Below are 24,099 nucleotides of genomic sequence, written 5' to 3' on the forward strand. Positions count from 1 at the left end.
TTAAATAAAAGTATGCTTCATTGTTAAAACATCACAATATGCTAGGGATTTATGTCAAAACAAAGAGTAATTATAGCAAAATATTTTTGTATTATTAGTAAAAAATCACAGGTATACATTAAAATCAATCCAGTTATTTAGTTAGTATCTGACAAAGATTAGAGCAGAAAGTTGTCATTCTGGTTTTAACTTTGAAACACTGTAGTCAACTCTAACTCATTATGTCAGATTCCTTCTCCATCCTCTACTTATTAAAAATTTATAGATATACATTTTTATAAGAGTTACAAAATAAACTAACCATTACTGTACTGGACAAACAATTTATTAAATAATATCCTAATGACTATAGCCAACATATGTTTCAAAGTTTTATTTGCAGAGAACATTAAAATATATAACTTATTTTTTGCTATCGTGGAAAAAGTAATTGAAAAATAAGATAAACTGATGATGTATTGAAGTAGAAAATATTTTAGGAAGGTCGTGAAAAATGCCTTAAACTGATGTTATTGAGAGTTATTAGAGAAGCTACAAAAAGAATTAGTGGAAATATATTGAAATTAGTTGCCAGTTAGAATACAAATATTATCATAAAAGGGGTGTGTATTAACTTTTGTTGCCATGTTACAAATTATCACAGATTTAATGGCTTAAACAATGCTCTTTGTTCATCTAAAAATTTCTATAGGTGAGAATTCTGGTCAGAACATAATTGAGTTCTCTGCTCAGTCTCAAAGCCTGTAATCACAGTATCTATCCACTGGACTGAGTTCTAAAATGAGCTCGGGATAAGTTGCTGGTTATGGTGCCTTGTTGAATTAGTAGAATAATAGGCAGCTTTCAAGGATGGCCTTTCATGACTCTGCCCATTTTTTGAAATATGAGCACAACTCAGTGACTTGGTCCTAACAAAAAATAACAAAATGAGGGGAGATCATTTCCACAATTAGGTGACCAAAGCAAAATAAAAAACTGTGACAGTGTGCTTGGTGGATCTCTCTTTTGCTGAATCTCTGATGAAACATGATGTCATGTTGAGAGATACTCTTTGTAGGAGTTCACATGGCAAAGGACTGAGATTTATCCCTGGCCAAAGTCTCATGAAGAAATAAATTCTTCCAACAAGCTTGCCGATCATATCTTGATTTCTGAAGCACAGAGACTGTGAGATAACAAGTATTCTTGTTTTCAATTCAGTTCAGTTCAGTCTCTCAGTCATGTGCAACTCTTTGCGACCCCATGGACTGCAGCATGCCAGGCTTCCCTATCCATCATCAATTCCCAGAGTTTACTTAAACTCATGTCCATTGAGTTGGTGATGCCATCCATCCATCTCATCGTCTGTCATCCCCTTCTCTCCTGCCTTAAATCTTGCCCAGCATCAGGGTCTTTTCAAATGACTCAGCTCTCTGCATCAGACGGCCAAAGTATTGGAGTTTCAGCTTCAACAAAAGTCCTTCCAGTGAATATTCAGGATGGATTTCCTTTAAGATGGACGGGCTCGAACTCCTTGCAATCCAAGGGACTCTATAAAGAGTCTTCTCCAACACCAAAGTTCAAAAGCATCAATTCTTCGGCGCTCAGCTTTCTTTATAGGCCAACACTCATATGCATACATGACCACTGGAAAAACCATAACCTTGACTAGACAGACCTTTGTTGGCAAAGTAATGTCTCTGCTTTTTAATATGCTGGCTAGGTTGGTCATAACTTTTTTTCCAAGGAGTAAGCGTCTTTTTATTTCATGGCTGCAATCACCATCTTCAGTGATTTTGGATCCCCAAAACATAAAGTCAGCCACCGTTTCCCCATCTACTTGGCATGAAGTGATGGGACAGGATGCCATGATCTTAATTTTCTGAATGTTGAGCTTCAAGTCAACTTTGTCACTCTCCTCTTTCACTTTCATCAAGAGGCTCTTTAGTTCTTCACTTTCTGCAATAAGGGTGGTGTCATCTGCATATCTGAGGTTATTGATATTTCTCCCAGCAATCTTGATTCCAGCTTGTGCTTCATCCACCCAGCATTTCTCATGATGTACTCTGCATATAACTTAAATAAGCAGGGTGACAATATACAGCCTTGACGTACTCCTTTTCCTATTTGGAACCAGTTTGTTGTTCCATGTCCAGTTCTAACTGTTGCTTCCTGATCTACATACAGGTTTCTCAAGAGACAGGTCAGGTAGTCTGGTATTTTCATCTCTTTCAGAATTTACCACAGTTTATGGTGATCCACATAGTCAAAGGCTATGGCATAGTCAATAAAGCAGAAATAGATGTTTTTCTGGAACTCTCTTGCTTTTTCCATGATCCAGCGGATGTTGGCAATTTGATCTCTGGTTCCTCTGCCTTTTCTAAAACCAACTTGAACATCTGGAAGTTCACGGTTCACATATTGCTGAAGCCTGGGTTGGAGAATTGTGAGCATCACTTTTCAAGCGTGTGAGATGAGTGCAATTGTGTGGTAGTCTGAGCATTCTTTGGCATTGCCTTTCTTAGGGGTTGTAATGAAAACTGATCTTTCCCAGTCCTGTGGCCACTGCTGTGTTTTCCAAATATGCTGGCATATTTAGTGCAGCACTTTTGCAGCATCATCTTTTAGGATTTGAAATAGCTCAACTGAATTCCATCACCTCCACTAGCTTTGTTCGTAGTGATGCTTCCTAAGGCCCACTTGACTTCACATTCCAGGATATCTGGCTCTAGGTGAGTGATCACACCTTCGTGATTACCAGGGTTGTGATGATCTTTTTTTGTACAGTTCTGTGTATTCTTGCCACCTCTTCTTAATATCTTCTGCTTCTGTTAGGTCCATACTATTTCTGTCCTTTATTGAGCCCATCTTTGCATGAAATGTTCTCTTGGTATTTCTAATTTTCTTGAAGAGATCTCTAGTCTTTCCCATTCTCTTATTTTCATCTATTTCTTTGCACTGATCCCTGAGGAAGGCTTTCTTTTCTCTCCATGGTGTTCTTTGGAACTCTGCATTCAAATGGGTATATCTTTCCATTTCTCCTTTGCTTTTGGCTTCTCTTCTTTTCACAGCTATTTGTAAAGCCTCCTCAGGTAGCCATTTTGCTTTTTTGCATTTCTTCTTCTTGAGGATGGTCTTGCTCCTTGTCTCCTGTACCATGTCATGAACCTCCGTCCATAGTTCATCAGGCACTCTGTCTTATCAGATCTATTTCTTAAATCTATCTACCCTTAAATCTATCTCTCACTTACACTGTATAATTGTTGCTGCTGCTGCTGCTGCTAAGTGGCTTCAGTCGTGTCTGACTCTGTGCGACCCCATAGATGGCAGCCCACCAGGCTCCCCCATCCCTGGGATTCTCCAGGCAAGAACACTGGAGTGGGTTGCCATTTCCTTCTCCAATGCATCAAAGTGAAAGGTGAAAGTGAAGTCGTTCAGTTGTGTCCAACTCTTTGCGACCCCATGGACTGCAGCCTACCAGGCTCCTCCATCCATGGGATTTTCCAGGCAAGAGTACTTGAGTGGGTTGCCATTGCCTTCTCCGATATAATGGTTAGGGAGTTGATTTAGGTCATACCTGAATGGTTTAGTGGTTTTCCCCACTTTCTTCAATTTAAGTCTGAATTTGGCAATAAGGCCACAGTCAGCTCCCAGTCTTGTTTTTGCTGACTGTATAGAGCTTCTCCATCTTTATATGCAAGAATATAATCAATATGTTTTGGTGTTGACCATCTGGTGATTTCCATGTGTAGAGTCTTCTCTTGTGTTATTGGAAGAGGGTGTGGCTATGATCCATGCATTCTCTTTGCAGAACCCTGTTAGCCTTTGCCCTGCTTCATCTTTACTCCAAGGCCAAATTTGCCTATTACTCCAGGTGTTTATTGACTTCCTACTTTTGCATTCCAGTTCCGTATAATGAAAAGGACATCTTTTTGGTGTGTTTGTTCTAGAAGGTCTTGTAGGTCTTCATAGAACCATTCAACTTCAGCTTCTTCAGCATTACTGGTTGGGGCATAGACTTGGATTACCGTAATATTGAATGGTTTGCCTTGGAAATGAACAGAGATCATTCTGTCGTTTTTGAGATAGCATCCAAGTACTGCATTTCAGACTCATTTTTTGAACATGATGGCCACTCCATTTCTTCTAAGGGATTCCTGCCTGCAGTAGTAGATATAATGGTCATCTGAGTTAAATTCACCCATTCCTGTCCATCTTAGTTCACTGATTCCCAAAATGTTGATGTTCACACTTGTCATCTTCTGTTTGATCACTTCCAATTTGCCTTGATTCATGGACCTAACATTCCAGGTTCCTATGCAGTATTGCTCTTTACAGCATTGGACCTTGCTTCCATTACCAACTGAGTTGTTTTTGCTTTGGCTCCATCCCTTCATTCTTTCTGGAGTTATTTCTCCACTGATCTCCAGTAGCATATTGGGCACCTACTGACCTGGGGAGTTCATCTTTCAGTGTCCTATCTTTTTGCCTTTTCATACTCTTTATGGGGTACTCAAGGCAAGAATAGTGAAGTGGTTTGCCATTCCCTTCTCCAGTGGACCATATTTTGTCAGAATTCTCCACCATGACCAGTCCGTCTTGGGTGGCCCCATTCGGCATGACTCAGTTTCATTAAGCCATTTTTTTTTTTTTTTTACTCAACTACATTTTGGAGTAATTCATTATGTAACAATAGATAACTACTAATGGAATAGTTACACCTTCTTTCAAGTAGTAACAGTTACAGTCAGTTCAATATCTGAGTGATTTGTAATACGACATTTTGTCATATATGTATATAGAATATTTTATTTGATTTAACCTTATGATATCTGTGTGGAAAGAAAAATATACCTTATAGTTGATGACAAATTACTTCCTAAAATGTTATATCTGTTGTGTCATTGAGAAATTTTAAGGATAAGCATATATTTTAGAAATACATGAATTTTGGAATGCACCATACCATTTTTTTCCCTATTGTGATGTAAGGACCATCTATATTAAAATAACCAGTAGTGAGACCTGAGGAAAGAAGGCTAAATTCAGGGCAAGCTCCCTGGCAATCAGTCGGAGCCTCTAGGTCTGGATGATATGAATCCTGAATTAAAGCATTTCAAGGAGATGAAAATCAATCTAGCATATAGTTTTGAAAGTCTCCAGTCTGGTCCTTTACTCTCCATAGGCAACCACTTTAAAATCTTTCAATATACATTTTAAATTTACCTTACATAATTCTATATGATACATGTATTCTGTTGATTCTTTAATTCATTTTTTCCAGCTTTGCACAATATTTAGTGATTTTCACCTATGGTAAAATGTAATCAGTCTCTGTTACAGTCCCTCCCTGCTCCAGTCAATTTTCTCTCCCCTCCAAAGCTCTCAGTAAAAAATATATCATAATTTGGTATCTATACTTGATGACTACATAAGCACTGCTATCAGTACCATACAATGCTATAGTTACTTTTCCATTGGGTTTGCCATCACCCCCAACTGTTAGCATTAATACATGGTTGTTTATTGATGTTCTTTAGTATTTAATTCTTCTTATATAGATAATCCTAAAAATTCTTCACCTGTAAGCTTATTTCAATACAGTAAAATGTATAAATTATTAATTTCAGTATACTCTTGCTGGAGATATCTGTCAAGGATCCTGATTTTTTTCTTCCATTCAGAACTTTTTTTCTTCTTTTTTTTACTATATCTATTCAATAGAAGATAACTTAGATATTTCTTCTACCATTTTCTTTGTTCTGTGTTAAATTCTTCATTAACTGGATCTCATATCTCACCTTTAATTTTGTTGGTTTGTTTATTCATTTTGAGCATCCCATGGCTTCCTTTCAAAGGAAACACAGACAGTATCTTGCAAATTGTTGTTGTTCAGTCACTAAGCTGTGTCTGGCTCTTTGTGACTGCATGGACTGCAGCATGCCATGCTTCCCTATCCTTCACTATCTCCCCCAGTTTTCTCAAACTCGTGTCTGTTGAGTCGATGATGCCACCCAAACATCTCATTATCTGTCACTTCCTTCTCCTCCTGTCCTCAATCTTCCCAGCATCAGGGTCTTTTCCAATGAGTCAGTTCTTAGCATCAGGTGGCCAAAGTATTGAAGCTTCAGCATCAGTCCTTCCAATGAATATTCAGAGTTGATTTCCATTAGTATTGACTAGTTTAATCTCCTTGCTGTCCAAGGGACTACCAAGAATCTTCTCTAGCACCACAATTTGAAAACATCAATTCTTTGACTCTCAGCCTTCTTTCATTCCAGCTCTCACATCTGTACATGTAAATTGTAAAGTTCCTTAATTACAGATTACCTGGTTGGAAATAATTTTTCCTCAAAAATGTGAAATATTTACCCATTGTTTTATTTCATATTTTGTTTTGGCAAAGATTTATGCCTTTTAAATCAGTTATTTGCAAGCAAATATATTGTTTTTTTTTTCTTTGTATTCTTCTCATTTTGTTTTTGTCCCAGTTTCCTCATTGCAAGCTTTAGATTTCCTGTATATATTTGATTATATACATTTTAATATAGATTTGATATTTCTCATTATCATATTAAAAGTAGCATGGTCCTTCTTGGAATGGACACCTATGAAATTTGGTTCTTATGAATTGTATCTATTATTTCTGTGGTGCATTTCTTCACTCCAGCTTCTCTTCCTTTGTCCAACTTTTGTTGGTTGAATATTGGATCTCCTGAAATGATTCTCTCCTTGACCTCTTTCCCACAATACTTTACTTTCTAGGAGGTTTTCTTGCCTATATTTTCCTTCGAATATTTGTTTCCTGATTATTGTTTATTTCATGATAAAACAAATTTTTTTTGGTTACCAATTCATAAAATGGTGAATGGAAGCTCTGAGTTTATGTGTCTGCCTTATGTGAAGAATGCTAAGAGGGCGCTTAGATATTTGACTGTTGGGCAGCCCTCACACTGCTGAGATGCATAGAAAAAGAGTGGTCCCAAAGAGAAATATTTTAAAGTTCTACATACAATTTACAAGAACAGCTGTTCTGCTGAGTGTCAGAAAGGGGCTAAGAATTTAACTTTACATTGTAGAGATCAGAGATCAGCAAGGTCTGTTCACCATGTATTTTTGTACTGACCATTAGTTAAGAATGGTTTTTACATCTTCTAATGATTTTTTAAAAGGCTATTTTTGGCACATGAAAATTATATATAAAGTGCAAACTTCATTGTCTATAAATAAGCATTTATTGTAATCTAGCCAATTTATTTGATTGTGTATTGTCTCTGGTTACTTTTATTCTATACAATCAGTTGTACTAGTTGAATAGTTGTGACTGAGATTGTATTTAACCTCTCGTTGGTTTATACTGATATTGGGCTTATTACAAACTACAGCGATGTAGTTGTAAGTTGACACAATTTAAACTGTCATGCGTAACATGATAATACAGTGTATTTTCTTTGTGTTTGTTATTAGTCAATATCTATTGCATAAAAACAAAAAGGAAATGTACAATCCAAATGCCATGCTTTTAAGGGGTTTAGATAATTTTCTTACATGATTATATGGCAAGACATTTTAGTTATGCATCTATACTCTGGTTGGACTAAAATAATACAATATATATATATAAAGATTCACCAACTTGCAAAAATTAGTTGTAAAAATAGAAATATTAAAGTAGAATATTTTATCACCATGGAATTTTTACACATATACACACACATACACACACACATAGGTCAAAATGAGGCTACAACAAAAGTAAGTTTCCAGGTTATTCATTTGTTAGCCAAGAAGGGAAAGCTATTTACCTATGGTGACTTAATTAAATCATGTTTGACTACAGAGGCTGAAGAAATGTATTCAGAGAAAATAAACTTAAGACTGTTAACCTTCAGTTGTACCAATGGATTTACAAGTCTAGGACATCAGGAGAAATATCAATAATAAATTAAAAAACAAGATTTCCTATTTTTCTTTGGCTCTTGGTGAATTGACAGATATTACCAATACTATTTAGTTGTTTGTTTATTTGAGAAGCCAAAGCTGAGCTTGAAGTGACTGAAGAATTAACTTCTATGAATAGCTTGTGTGGTATAGCCACAGCCAAGAATTGATAAAAACATAAATTTAGTTCAACCAGAAATGGATTTCACTAAGATGTATTACAAATAAAGGGCATATAAATATATGTGGAAGAGAAAAAGGTGTGATTGGACAAATATTAAAAGCTTGTAAGAACTTAATGCTTATCATTATGTTTTTATTTATTTATTTATTTTAGTAGCAGGTAAATTTGCAATAATTATTTGAATCTCAGTTCAGTCCAGTTCAGCTCAGTCACTCAGTCATGACCGACTTTTCGCGACCCCATGGACCAGAGCACGGCAGGCCTCCCTGTCCATCACCAACCCCCAGAGATTACTCAAACTCATCTCCATTGAGTCAGTGATGCCATCCAACCATCTCATCTTTAGTCATCCCCTTATCATCCTGCCTTCAATCTTTCCCAGCATCCAGGTCTTTTCAAATGAGTCAGCTGTTTGCATCAGGTGGCCAAAGTATTGGAGTTTCAGCTTCAGCATCAGTCCTTCCAATGAATATTCAGGACTGATTTCCTTTAGGATGGACTGGTTGGATCTCATTGCAGTCCAAGGGACTCTCAAGAATCTTCTCCAATACCACAATTCAAAAGCATCAATTCTTCATCATTCAGCTTTCTTTACAGTCCAACTCTCACATCCATACACGACTACTGGAAAAACCATAGCCTTGACTAGACAGACCTTTTTTGGAAAACTGATGTCTCTGGTTTTGAATATGCTGTCTAGGTTAGTCATAACTTTCCTTTCAAGGAGTAAGTGTCTTTTAATTTCATGGCTGCAATCACCATCTGCAGTGATTTGGAAGCCCCCCAAAATAAAGTCTGCCACTGTTTCCCCATCTATTTGCCATGAAGTGATGGGGCCAGATGCCTTGATCTTAGCTTTCTGAATGTTGAGCTTTAAGCCAAAGTTTTCACTCTCCTCTTTCACTTTCATCAAGAGGCTCTTTAGTTCTTTGCTTTCTGCCATAAGAGTGGTGTCATGTGAATATCTGAGGTTATTGATATTTTTCCCAGGAATCTTGATTCCAGCTTGTGCTTCATCCAGCCCAGCATTTCTCATGATGTACTCTGCATAAAAGTTAAATAAGCAGGGTGACAATATAGAGCCGGTTTGGAACCAATCTTTGTTCCATGTCTAGTGCTAACTGTTGCTTCCTGACCTGCATACAGATTTCTCAAGAGGCAGGTCAGGTATTCTGGTATTCCGATCTCTTTCAGAATTTTCCAAAGTTTATTGTGATCCATGCAGTCAAAGTTTTGGCATAGTCAATAAAGCAGAAATAGATGTTTTTCTGGAACTCTCTTGCTTTTTCGATGATCCAGCAGATGTTGGCAATTTGATCTGTGGTTCCTCTGCCTTTTCTAAATCCAGCTTGAACATCTGGAAGTTCATGGTTCACATATTGCTGAAGCCTGCCTTGGAGAATTTTGAGAATTACTTTGCTAGCGTGTGAGATGAGTGCAATTGTGTTGTAGTTTGAGCATTCTTTGGCATTGCCTTTCTTTAGGATTGGAATGAAAACTGACCTTTTTCAGTCCTGTGGCCACTGCTGTGTTTTCCAAATGTGCTGGCATATTTAGTGTAGCACTTTCGCAGCATCATCTTTTAGGATTTAAAATAACTCAACTGGAATACCATCACCTGCACTAGCTTTGTCCATAGTGATGCTTCCTAAGGCCCACTTGACTTCACATTCCAGGATATCTGGCTCTAGGTGAGTGATCACACCATCATAATTACCTGGGTCATGACAATCTTTTTTGTACAGTTCTGTGTATTCTTGCCAGCTCTTCTTAATATCTTCTGTTTTGAATCTCTTATATGGTTAAAACAGTATTCCATACTGATCTTTATTTGGTCTTATGAGCTTAACCAACATTACTTGCATGCATTTTTATCAGAAATAAAAGTTAAATATTTCAACTTAGTTATAGGTCTTTAAAGGAGTAGGTGCTATAATTTAATTGCACCTCTCTGGGCTCATGGCTGACATTGACATTTTTATAAAAGAAAATTATTCTCAACTGCTATTAACATTGAGTAGCTCTGGAAATTAGCTTTTGCTAAAGATGTGAGATGAGTGTGTGCTGAGTCACTTCATTCCTGTCTGATTCTTTATGACTATATAGACTTTAACCCCCCAGGCTCCTTTTTCCATGGAATGCTCCAGGCAAAATTACTGGAATTGGTTGCCATGCCCTGCTCCAGGGGTTCTTCCTGACACAGGCATAGAACCCATATGTCTTATGTTTCCTGTATTGGCAGGTATGATTTTTACAAGCACCACCTGGGAAGCTCACATTCTTGATAATGTTCTTTAAATGCATTTAACCTAAATTTGCAAGGCAAAAAAGTGCTGATATGCGAAATATATACTATGTTGACATTTAGATGAAAACTAATATTGTTCAAACCACCAGTAATATTAAACTGCTCTATATACTTGCTGTACTCTCAAAGGTAAGGTATAAAGTGAGAGCACCACCACCCCTCCCACTCCAGTTTGCAGCAGATGTATTTTCTGAGCTCAAACCACAGTTCTAGCAGCTTTTTTTTTCAGACCTCAGTAGAAATGCAAAGGAAAATTTCATATTTCAAGATATATTTATTCAATTGAAGACCTTTCACCCAACCTGCAATTGGAAGTGATTAATCTGCAAAATAATCATATACTGAGGCAAATATCAATAGAAAAATGTAAGAGAATTTGGTATTTCCTTTAAGCCTTGAATAATCTCAATTAAAATCATATGCTCATTGATTTCTATCAATATTTGTCAATACCTATCATAGTGAAAAGACATTTTCAAAGATGAAATACAAATATCTCATCACATCCCATCATTAACAGATGAGCATTTGGAATTTTTCGATGATAAGTAATACTAACTTTGAATTTTAATTAAGTGAAATATTATTTATTCCCTATTTTAGTTTGCTAGGGCACCATAATAATTATGACAATCTGATGGCTTTAAACAACAGTTTTGTTGTCTCACAGATCTGAAGGGTAGTAGTTCAAGTCAAGGCTTTCTCATGTGTTTCTTTCTGAGGGATAGGGAAGAATCTGTTTTCAGTCTGTCTTCTGAGTGATTTAGTAGTGGTCTTCAGAGTCCCTCCACTTGTTGACACATTGTCCCAATCTCTGACTGATGATCATAGTAATGATCAAGGTAAATGATGGCATTTACCTTGTGTGCATATCTGTCTCCATTTTTTTTCATTTTATAATGACATCAATTATACTGAATAGGGCCCATCCCAGTGAACTTATTTTAGCTTGATTACTTCTGTGAAGACATGATCATCAAATGAGCCCACATTCTGATGTTTAGGACTTCAACATAAAAATTTTTAGAGAACAGAATTCAACCCATAAATTCTTTGAAAAAGAATTTCATTCTTCTTATTAGCAAAATTATACTATAAAATTTATTATTTTTTATTTGAATATCAGTCATTATAGTTTGTGTAAATGGATTATATATTAGCGCTACTCCTTTGCTCACCAATCTATGTGGTGAGTCAGATTTTAGTTTCTCTATGTGTCAGTTTATCCAGATATGCATCCTCCATTTGTTGGAAAGAATTGAATACATGGCTGGAAGGTTTTGTGGAGAAGACTCAGTAGGCTAATTGTTCCTTTATGTTCAGCCCTTTTTCCTGATTTAAATTCAACTCCTCCAGCCTTCCAACTATTGTACTTGGGGCTTGTAATTCTCAATATTTTCTTAGGTTCTTATATATAAACCATATTCATGATTAGTTTTCAAAAATAATTTTTGCTTCCAACTCCAAGTTGTTTACCATCCATCCATCTACTTCTTATGTCCATCTTGTCTGTTGTACCTTGAGTCCAATTAAGTGTTCAGTGAAGAAAACTGAGATTAGGAGTGTACAGAAATGGCCAAGCCCTCATTCTCAGTCATTGTCTAGGGGTAGCCTGGAAATAACAAGGTTTCAGTGTAAATGCTGAGGCAGATCCTAAAGACAGCATAGCTGAAATTTGTAGGCTAACTGCACTCCCTGAAGTTGAATGGCAAGTTCTTTTTTGAAGGGATATTTGAATAATACATCCCCATTGTTGATGCAGTTCACTTCATAGTGCTACTTAGATTTACTATTTTTTTTACTCTTTCTTTAAATATTTTTAAAGGAGTTTTCATTTCACAGAAAAATTAAAGGGAATGTAAAGAGATATCCCATTTACATCCTACAGTCATATATGCATATATTAGTGAACTCAGGTCCAGTTGCCAGCTGCTCTTAAATCAATACCCAAGGGGCAATTGTTGATAGAAAGGAAAGTTGCTTTTAATCAGAATGTTGGCAAACTTGGGAAATAGTGGACTCATTGTTCTCCAAAAACTGTTTGCAAAGATTCTGCCCAGCCATGAGTTTTCTGAAGGGAGAAAGGGAAATAATCTCTGTTAATCTTTGAGATGGGGGTCAGAGTCATCACCATCCCCCAGTGCATGCAGGCTTGTTGACTTCTTTCTTTATATGCCATCTTGTTCACACAGTTTATTCACACAATTTGATTGCAAGGTTACTGAAGGGGAATCTAGGAAAGAGATCGATCATCTGTTAATTACTTGTCCTTTATTTCCACGTCTTTGATCTACAGAAAGAGCCAACAGGTTAGGCAAGATCAAAAGATCTGAAAGGTTTGCTAGGGCCAAAAAGGAGTAGAGACTGTGTGTGTTGAGGGGGTGAGGGTGGTGGTGCCTGGTTTAATACTTACAATGTAGCTTGCCTTAAATTGGCAAGAAAACGGATTCCCTGCTGAGGGTGGTTTCCTGCAAAGAGCTGCTTACAAATATCCTCCTCCATTATTAGCATTCTCCCACCAGAGTGGTATATTTGTTACAACTGATGAACCAGCACTGAGGCATCATAATCAAAGTACCTTATTGGCCTAAAAGCTGAGCCTCCCAAAAGAACTAGATTGTCATAAAACTTCTCCCCCAAAGTTTTGCAGCTCTTATCACTAGTGAGAAGTCAACAGCACAACAAAACAGACATTGTCACAAAATCATGTCACCCATGACTTTACTATCACATGCGCAATATGAGTATAGTTCCTCCTATGTTCCAGTTGGGTTTTTATGCTGACAGGAAACTTACAAGATGAGGTAATCTTAAGAAACAATGGGCATTCCTCATGACCTTTTGTAACCATCTATTCTAAACTGCCTCATTCTTTTGAGGGGTCCGAATCTCTGGTGCCATACTTTTCTCAGTCAGGATTAAGGCTGTTGGGGAACAAAATTTTTCCTCTGTCCTCTTACATTTGATGTCTGGGGCTGAAAATTAACAAATTACACATCAGCAAGAGGTAAAAGGGCAATTCTGTCATGCAAATAATATGGCCTTGTTTCAGAACTGAAAGGTAGGGGTTATGTTATAATTCTTCCAATAGTACATAAACTCCTCACTGAAAATTTCTCTACAACCAACACTATAAATTCTGAAGATTTTAAGTTGCAGATTTCAGGACTGCATGCATCAAAATCTGAAGCTACTATAGAGCCCTTTTGTGTTTTAGTCAGTTCAGTTCCGTTCAGTCACTCAGTCATATTGGACTCTTTGCGACCCCATGGACTGCAGCACACCAGGCTTCCCTGTCCATTACCAACTTCCGAGCTGACTCAAATCCACATCCATTGAGTCAATGATGCCATCTACTATCTCACTGTCTGTTGACCCCTTCTCTGCCCGCCTTCAATCATTCCCAGAATCAGGGTCTTTTCCAATGAGTCACTTCTTCCCTTCAGGTGGCTGTTGTCTTGGAGTTGCAGCTTCAACATCAGTCCTTTCGATGAATATTCAGGACTGATTTACTTTAGGATGGACTGGTTTGATCTCCTTCCTGTCCAAGGGGTTCTCAAGAGTCTTCCCCAACACCACAGTTCAAAAGCATCAATTCTTCAGCGCTCAGCTTTCTTTATAGTCCAGCTCTCACATCCATACATGACTACTGGAAAAACCATAGATGGACTAGATGGACCTTGTTGGCAAAGTAATGTCTCTGCTTTTTATTGTGCTGTCTAGGTTGGTCATAACTTTGCTTCCAAAGAGCAAGTGTCTTTTAATTTCATGGCTGCAGTCACCATCTGTAGTGATTTTGGAGCCCCCCAAAAGAAAGTCTGTCACTGTTTCCATTGTTTCCCCATCTATTTGCCATGAAGTAGTGGTACAAGATGTAATGATTTTAGTTTTCTGAATGTTGAGCTTAAGACAACTTTTTCACTCTCCCCTTACACTTTCATCAAGAGGATCTTTAGTTCTTTTTTCTGCTGTAAGTATGGTGTCATCTGCATATCTGCAGTTATTAATATTCCTCACAGCAATCTTGATTCTAGCTTTTGCTTCATCCAGTCCAGCATTTTTCATGATGTACTCTGCATTTAAGTTAAATAAGCAGGGTGACAATATACAGCCTTGACATGCTCATTTTCTGATTTGGAACCATTCTGTGGTTCCATGTCCAGTTCTACTGTAGCTTCTTGACCTGCATACAGATGCCTAAGGAGGCAGGTATGGTGGTCAGGTGTTCCCATCTCTTTAAGAATGTTCCACAGTTTGTTTTTGATCCACACAGTCAGAGGCTTTGGTATAGTCAAGAAAGCAGAAATAGATGCTTTTCTGGAACTCTCTGGCTTTTTTGATGATCCAACAGTTGTTGGTAATTTGATCTCTGGTTCCTCTGCCTTTTCTAAATCCAGCTTGAACATCTGAAAGTTCGTGCTTCATGTACTATTGAAGCCTATCTTGGAGAATTTTGAGAATTACTTTGCTAGCGTGTGAGATGAGTGCAATTGTGTTGTAGTTTGAGCATTCTTTGGCATTGCCTTTCTTAGGGATTGGAATGAAAACTGACCTTTTTCAGGCCTGTGGCCACTGCTGCATTTTCCAAATTTGCTGGCATATTGCATGCAGCATTTTCACAGCATCATCTTATAGGATTTGAAATATCTCAACTGGAATTCCATCACCTCCAAAAGCTTTGTTTTTAGGGATGCTTCCTAAGGCCCACTTTACTGCACATTCCACGATATTTGGATCTAGGTGAGTGATCACACCATCATGATTATCTGGGTCATGAAGATCTTTTTTGTGTAGTTTTTCTGTGTATTCTTGCCAACTCTTCTTAATATCTTGTGCTCTGTCAGGTCCATACTATTTCTGTCCTTTATTGAGCCCATCTTTGCATGAAATGTTCCCTTGGTGTCTCTAATTTTCTTGAAGAGATCTCTTAGTCTTACCCATCCTATTGTTTTCCTATATTTCTTTGTATTGATCACTAAGGAAGACTTTTTTCTCTCCTTGTTATTCTTTGGAGCTCTGCATTCAGATGGATACATCTTTCCTTTTCTCCTTTGCCTTTCACTTGTCTTTTTACAGCTATTTGTAAGGCCTCCTCAGACAAGCATTTTGCTGTTTTGCAATTTTTTCTTGAAGATGGTTTTGATCACTGCCTCCTGTGCAATGTCACTTCCATCTATTGCTCTTCAGGCACTCTATCAATTCTAATCTCTTGAATCTATTTCTCACTTCCAGTGTATAATCATAAGGGATGTGATTTAGGTTACACCTGAATGATCTAGTGGTTTTCCCTACTTTCTTCATTTTAAGTCTGAATTTGGTAATAAGAAAGAAGTTCATGATTTGAGCCACAGTCCCTATTCAAATTTTTGGCCTCTTTTCATTGGGTATATGGGTTGGTGACTTATTCTCAGGTGAGAGAAATGGCTTACCTGCTATAGTGGTCCCTTGTTATGGCAGAAAATTCAAGTTGTAGCTGTATACCTTTTAGTTTTGAGGGAATTAGCCTGGTATGACCCCTTCCCTGCTGCTGCTGCCACTGCTGCCTAGGTCGCTTCAGTAGTGTCCAACTCTGTGCAACCCCATAGATGGCCTCCTACCAGGCTCCTCTGTCCCTGGGATTCTCCAGGCAAGAACACTGGAGTGGGTTGCCATTTCCTTCTCCAATGCATGAAAGTGAAAAATGAAAAGTGAAAGTGAAGTTGCTCAGTCGTGTCCGACTCTTAGCGACCCCATGGACTGCAGCCTACCAGGCTCCTCCGTCCATAGGATTTTCCAGGCAAGAGTACTGGAGTGGGGTGCCATTGCCTTCTCCGGACCCCTTCCCTAGATCCCTAGAAAACTTACTGAAGGAACTGTTCTCTGATTCTTCATAAGGTTTGCTTATACCTTCTAGAGCACATGGCTGTTACTGAAACCTACAATGTGTTAACCTCCTATTTAGTTTCCCTGTCTGCAGATATCTTGAGGTAATGAATTTCTTTAATGCTTTTCAGGGTATTCAGATAGCTCAATTTTCTGAAGACTATATTATGGCAGAAAATGAGAACATTAACATAGACCTGGAACAAATTATGTTTTTGCCATTCCATGTGAATTTGAACTATTTCTGATCTTTCTTTTTTTTTTTTTTCTTTCCTTTTTTTTTTTTGAGAGGGTGGTATATAAAAGAATACATTTGACAAATCAATGACTGCATATTATATACCTAAATTTTCAATCTATTCTTGCAAAAATTCTATCTCATGGATGGTGGGCACAACTGTGTCTATGGCTTGCTTGAGACTGTGGTATTCTACAGTTCTTGTGTTAAGACCTGCCTGAACTATACAACATAGTTTTTTTGTGTGTGATTTGTATGAAATATGACTACTCCCACCCCCTTTAGATTTTTAAGGTATCATTAGTATCTTCTATTTCCCTGGATATAATGATGATGATGTGGTTTACTACAGAGGTTTTCTTCCTGTAATAGCTTTTGCCCATTAGTCCAAAGACTTTTATGGGTGTTTTTCCAACTTCCAAGTATATAGGTTTCAATTATACACACATGGCATTGATAAAGTGGCTTACCCACTGGTGCTAATGGTTAAAGAACCCATCTGCCACTGCAGGAGATGTAAGAGATGCAAGTTTGATTTGTGGGTCTGGAAGATCCCCTGGAGGACAGCACGGCAACCCACTCCAGTATTCTTGCCTGGAGAATCCCTTGGACAGAAGAGTCTGGTGGGCTTCAGTGCATAGGGTCACAAAGAGTTGGACACAGCTTAGCACAGGGTAGATAAATGACCCTGGGTGGGTAGATGGAAAAAGTAACAACTGTAAACCAGATTCTGACTTGGATGTCCATTATCTAGTTTCTGTTCGTTTTCTAAAAGAGGGACCATGGTGATGCTCTAGGTATCTGGCATAAATATCACATTATAACCTGTAGCCAACAGTCACTGAAATTTCTGGGGTTTCTCTTTTCCCATTGTATGTGAACTGGATTTTATCCTTTTAGGAAAAAGATCAGAGGAATGATTATACTATACACATGCCTTGGTGTTGTTGGTCCTTCCTCTGTAGGTTCCTGCGTTCACAATCACTTATAGCTATGTGCTTATTTATTCATGTTTTGTATAGAACACCCACAAACACATGCACACTCATGGAGTCCTTTCTTTGCAGAGTAATGCAAGACCATAAAAATAAATTTATAAGCTGAAATCATACAAAGTATTCTTAATTGAATCAATAGAAAATATGATTTTCCATAAACGCTAAGATCATTTTTCAAACTTTAATTTTTTCTTACCCTCAGTTGTGTTTTTAAGGAAATGGAAAAAAGACTGAAAACCTAATGTTTATTTGTTCTCAGTCACTCAGTCATATCTGACTCTTTGAGATCCCATGGATTGTGGAATTTTCCAGACAATAATACTGGAGTGGGTGCCATTTCCTACTCCATGGGATCTTGCTGAACCAGGGATCAAACCTTCGTCACTTGCATTTCCTGCATTGGCAGGCAGATTCTTTACCATTTTGCCACCTGGGAAGCCCAATATTCATTTACTACATTGTAATTTAAAATATCAGAATTAACATGTCTTACTTTGCAGAAAAATGATCAAGAATACATTGAACAGTGGTTGCCTTTTTCTCATTGTATAATCTACAGTTTGGAACAAACATTTTTTATGTCATGAGGAAGTGACATGCTTCTTCCTGTGTTTGGGTCAGCTTTCAGTATTTTATCGTTTGCACTTTCAGTGTCATGAAATATTTCCTATAGTTCCTTTAATGACGTTTTTTTGGCTGGTGTCATTTCCTCTGGAACTTCTTTATCCTTTTCATCATTACCATATTTTTTAGACTGATAAGTTTATCTTCACTCCAGTCTACTGGCTGCATATCCAGAGTTTCTTCAATTGTGATAGCCCAACATTCTGACAGTCATTTGTTTCTTCTCTAAATTCAGTTCATCTGATTTGAATTTCATTTCCAGAATAATCACCTTTTCTTTTTTTATTGGCTACTTCCCTCTTTTGATTCTGGATTATTATATACATGATAGGGGCTTGTTGTTCAGTCACTAAGTCATGTTCAACTCAACAACCCCATGGACTACAGGACAGGACACCAGGCTTCCCTATCCTTCAATATGTCCCCCAGTTTGCTCAAAGTCATGTCCATTGAGTCAGTGATGCCTCCAAATATCTTATCCTCTGTCACTCCCTTCTCCTTCTGCCCTCAGTCTCTTTCAGCATCAGGATCTTTTCCAATGAATTGGCTCTATGCATCAGGTGGCCAAAGTATTGGAGCTTCAGCTTCAGTATTGATTTCCTTTAGGATTATCTAGTTTGACTTCCTTGCTGTCCAAAGGACTCTCAAGAGTCTTCTCTAGCTCCCCAATTTGAAAACATAAATTCTTTGGTGCTCAGCCTTCTTTATGGTCTAGCTCTCACATCCATACATGACTACTGAAAAAACCATAGCTTTGACTATATGGACTTTGTTGGCTAAATGCTATCTCTGCTTTTTAATGTGATGTCTAGGTTTTACACAGCTTTCCTTCCAAAGAGCAGGTGTCTATTAATTTCATAGCTATAGTCACCATCTGCTGTGATTTTGGGGGCCCAAGAAAAGAAAATCTGTCACTGTTTCCACATATTCCCCATCTATTTGCCACAAAGTGAGTGAAGGGACCACATGTCATGATCATAGGAGCCATTCAGTGGGGAATAAGCAGGAACCACAGTTACATGCATTGCTATTTATGTGTGGTTTTGATGATGAAAGTGCATTCACAGACTCTGAGAGAAGTAAAGTGATTGGTCACTAATCACGGTGTTTATCTGTTACTCATGTGAGATTTGAAGACTGGGGACCTAGAAGTGACACTAGTACTTTCTCAATGGAACTGTAGTATCTGAAATTTGAGTGTAGATGTTGAGGGGGGGAGACAGAATTATTTAAACTCTGGTAACTGAGATTCACACACTTCAGATCCATGTTAAGTGAAGACTGCTTCTGTCCTTGTGTTGACTGTGTGTTTGTGTGTGCTGCTCTCCACCATCCGAGATCTGTTGAATTAGAAACTCTAGGGTAGAGCACAGTGATGTATATTTCTCTATTTTATCAAGCCTCCCAAGTGATTTTGATAGATGTAGGTTACACACACACACACACACACACACAGAGTAACTATCATTGCCTGCCCACCTACTTTGTTCTTAGAGATGTAGCCTTCACAACTTTGTGCAGATCAAGCCCCTTTGCATACTATGATAATCACAACACTCTGGATTGCTCCTAGTAGCTAGGAACTAATACTTGACTTCCACTGCTCCAGGTTCCATCATTCCTAATGATGTTAACAAGCCTAGCTTTGTAACACCTTCTTCACTCACCCCTAACCTGCAGAGGGAAGTTACCAGGGACCTTAGTAATGATAGTGCCCCTCTCATTATACCATTTCTGATGGACTTGGTGGAAGGGTGTGTCTTCTGGTTCTTCCCTTGAAACTTAGTAATCTGTCCTGTCTTTTTCAACTAATAAATTCTTTTTCAAAGGGTAAAGGAACAAAAGTATCAATGGAAAACTAAGAAATTTGCAACGGAGATGTATAACATATATCATTATACTATCAGTTCAGTTCAGTTGCACAGTCGTGTCTGACTCTTTGTGAACCCATGAATCGCAGCGCGCTGGAACTCCCTGTCCATCATCAACTCCGGGAGTTCACTCAGATTCACATCCATTGAGTCAGTGATGCCATCCAGCCATCTCATCCTCTGTCGTCCACTTCTCCTCCTGCCCCCAATCCCTCCCAGCATCAGAGTCTTTTCCAATGAGTCAACTCTTCGCATGAGGTGGCCAAAGTACTGGAGTTTCAGCTTTAGCATCATTCCTTCCAAAGAAATCCCAGGGCTGATCTCCTTCAGAATGGACTGGTTGGATCTCCTTGCAGTCCAAGGGACTCTCAAGAGTCTTCTCCAACACCACAGTTCAAAAGCATCAATTCTTTGGCGCTCAGCCTTCGTCACAGTCCAACTCTCACATCCATACATGACCACAGGAAAAACCATAGCCTTGACTAGACGAACCTTTGTTGGCAAAGTGATGTCTCTGCTTCTTAATATGCTATCTAGGTTGGTCATAACTTTCCTTCCAAGGAGTAAGAGTCTTTTAATTTCATGGCTGAAGTCACCATCTGCAGTGATTTTGGAGCCCCAAAAAAGAAAGTCTGACACTGTTCCCACTGTTTCCCCATCTATTTCCCATGAAGTGATGGGACCAGATGCCGTGATCTTCGTTTTCTGAATGTTGAGTTTTAAGCCAACTTTTTCACTCTCCTCTTTCACCTTCATCAAGAGGTTTTTTAGTTCCTCTTCACTTTTTACCATAAAGGTGGTGTCATCTGCATATCTGCGGTTATTGATATTTCTCCCAGAAATCTTGATTCTAGCTTCTTCCAGCCCAGCATTTCTCATGATGTACTCTGCATATGTTAAATAGCGGGGTGACAATATACAGCCTTGACATACTCCTTTACCTATTTGGAACCAGTCTGTTGTTCCATGTCCAGTTCTAACTGTTGCTTCCTGACCTGCATACAAATTTCTCAAGAGGCAGGTGAGTGTTCTGGTATTGCCATCTCTTTCAGAATTTTCCACAGTTTATTGTGATCCACACAGTCAAAGGCTTTGGCATAGTCAATAAAGCAGAAATAGATGTTTTTCTGGAACTCTCTTGCTTTTTCGATGATCTAGCAGATGTTGGCAATTTGATCTCTAGCTTGAACATCTGGACGTTCATGGTTCAGGTATTGCTGAAGCCTGGCTTGGAGAGTTTTGAGCATTATTTACTAGTGTGTGAGATGAGTGCAATCATGTGGTAGTTTGAGCATTCTTTGGCATTGCCTTTCTTTGGGATTGGAATGAAAACTGACCTTTTCCAGTCCTGTGGCCACTGCTGAGTTTTCCAAATTTGCTGAGTTTTTTCCAAATTTGCTGAGTTTTCCAAATTTCTCCAGGTCAGTAGGTGCCCAATATGCTACTGGAGATAGGTGGAGAAATAACTCCAGAAAGAATGAAGGGTTGGAGCCAAAGCAAAAACAATACCCAGTTGTGGATATGACTGGTGATAGAAGCAGGTCCGATGCTGTAAAGAGCAATACTGCATAGAAACCTGGAAAGTCAGGTCCATGAATCAAGGCAAATTAGAAGTGGTAAAACAAGAGATGGCAAGAGTGAACGTTGACATTCTAGGAATCAGCTAACTAAAATGGACTGGAATGGGTGAATTTAACTCAGATGACCATTATATCTACTACTGTGGGCAGGAATCCCTCAGAAGAAATGGAGTAGCCATCATGGTCAACAAAAGAGTTCGAAATGCAGTACTTGGATGCAATCTCAAAAACGACAGAATGATCTCTGTTTGTTTCCAAGGTAAACCATTCAATATCAGAATAATCCAAGTCTATGCCCCAACCAGTAATGCTGAAGAAGCTGAAGTTGTACAGTTCTGTGAAGACCTACAAGACCTATTAGAACTAACACCCAAAAAAATGTCCTTTTCATATGGGACTGTAATGCAAAAGTAGGAAGTCACGAAACACCTGGAGTTGAACAGGCAAATTTGGCCTTGGAATACGGAATGAAGCAGGGCAATGACTAATAGAGTTTTGCCAAGAAAATGCATTGGTCATAGCAAACACCCTCTTCCAACAACACAAGAGAGAACTCTACACATGGACAATACCAGATGGTCAACACCGAAATCAGATTGATTATATTCTTTGCAGCCAAAGGTGGAGAAGCTCTATACAGTCAACAAAAACAAGACCAAGAGCTTACTGTGGCTCAGATCATGAACTCCTTATTGCCAAATTCAGACTGAAATTGAAGAAAGTAGGGAAAACCACTAGACCATTCAGGTATGACCTAAATCATTCATTATAGTATAGCTCATATCTAATAGAATAAATATTTTCAAATATTCTACCTAGTAACATAGATGTATTCTTTCTTTATCTATTTAAAATATTTATTATAATTTTTAATTTTATGGAAATTTTGAATGTTATTTTCCATTTACAGTTATTACAAAATATTGGCTATAATCCCTGTGTTGTACAATATATCCTTGATGGTATCTTACACCAACAGTTTGTGCTTCTCACTCTCCCATCCCTATATTTATATCCCCACACTGGTAACCACTAGTTCGTTCTCTGGATCTGTGAGTCTGCTTATATTTTTGTTACAGTCACTAGCTTGCTATATTTTTAAAAATTCTACATATAAAATGATATGATATTGTATTTTCTTAGACAAATACAGTATTTTTTAAATTGAAGTGTAGTTAATTTATGCTGTGTTAATTTCTGTTATATAGCAAAGTGATGTAGTTATACATATACATATATATATATTTATATACACATTCTTTGTAATTCTTTTCCATTACAGTTTATATTTAACTGTATTAAATATAGTTCCCTGTGTAATACAGTAAGACCTTGTTATTTATCCATTTGATATACATGAGTTTACATCTGTTAATCCCAAACTCCCACTTCATCCCTTCCCACTCTCTGCCCTTGGCAGCCACAGGTATGTTCTCTGTGTCTGCTGCTGCTGCTGCTGTGTCGCTTCAGTCGTGTCCGACTCTGTGCGATCCCATAGACGGCAGCCCACCAGGCTTCCCCATCCCTGGGATTCTCCAGGCAAGAACACTGGAGTGGGTTGCCATTTCCTTCTCCAATGCATGAAAGTGAAAAGTGAAAGGGAAGTTGCTCAGTCGTGTCCGACTCTAGCGACCCCATGAACTGCAGCCCACCAGGCTCCTCCGTCCACGGGATTTTCCAGGCAAAAGTACTGGAGTGGGGTGCTATTGTGTCTGCTAGTCTGTTTATATTTTGTAGGTATGTTCTTTTGTGTCATATTTTAGATTCCATGTGTAAATAATATCATATAGTATTTATCTTTCTGTTCTGACTTACTTTACTTAGTATGAGATTCTCTAGGCCCATCCATGTTGCTTCAAATTTGTTGTTGTTTAGTTGCTAAGTCATGTCTGACTCTTTGCAACCCTATGTACAGTAGCCCACCAGCCTCCTCTGTTCATGGGATTTCCTAGGCAAGAATACTGGAGTGGGTTGTATTTCCTTCTCTAGGGGATCTTCCCTACCCAGGAATTAAACCTAAATCTCCTGCATTGGGAGGCAGATTCTTTAATGCTGAGCCACCAGGGAAGCCCATTGCTGCAAATGGCTTTATTTAATTTATTTTCATGGCCAAGTACTATTCCACTGTATGTATGTGCAACTTCTTCCTTAGTCATTCACCTATCCATAGACACTTAGGTTGATTCCTTGTCTTGGCTACTAAGGGTGGTGTCATCTGCATATCTGAGGTTATTGACATTTCTCCCGGCAATCTTGATTCCAGCTTGTGCTTCTTCCAGCCCAGTGTTTCTCATGATGTACTCTGCATAGAAGTTAAATAAGCAGGGTGACAATACACAGCTTTGACATACTCCGTTTCCTATTTGGAACCAGTCTGTTGTTCCATGTCCAGTTCTAACTGTTGCTTCCTGACCTGCATATAGGTTTCTTAAGAGGAAGGTCAGGTGGTCTGGTATTCCCATCTCTTTCAGAATTTTCCAGTTTATTGTGATCCACACAGTCAAAGTTTTTGGC

Source organism: Bos grunniens, chromosome 6 (genome assembly GCF_055505025.1).
Source record: "Bos grunniens cultivar Pamir isolate PY7600 chromosome 6, Bosgru_T2T1.0, whole genome shotgun sequence".
NCBI lineage: Eukaryota > Metazoa > Chordata > Mammalia > Artiodactyla > Bovidae > Bos > Bos grunniens.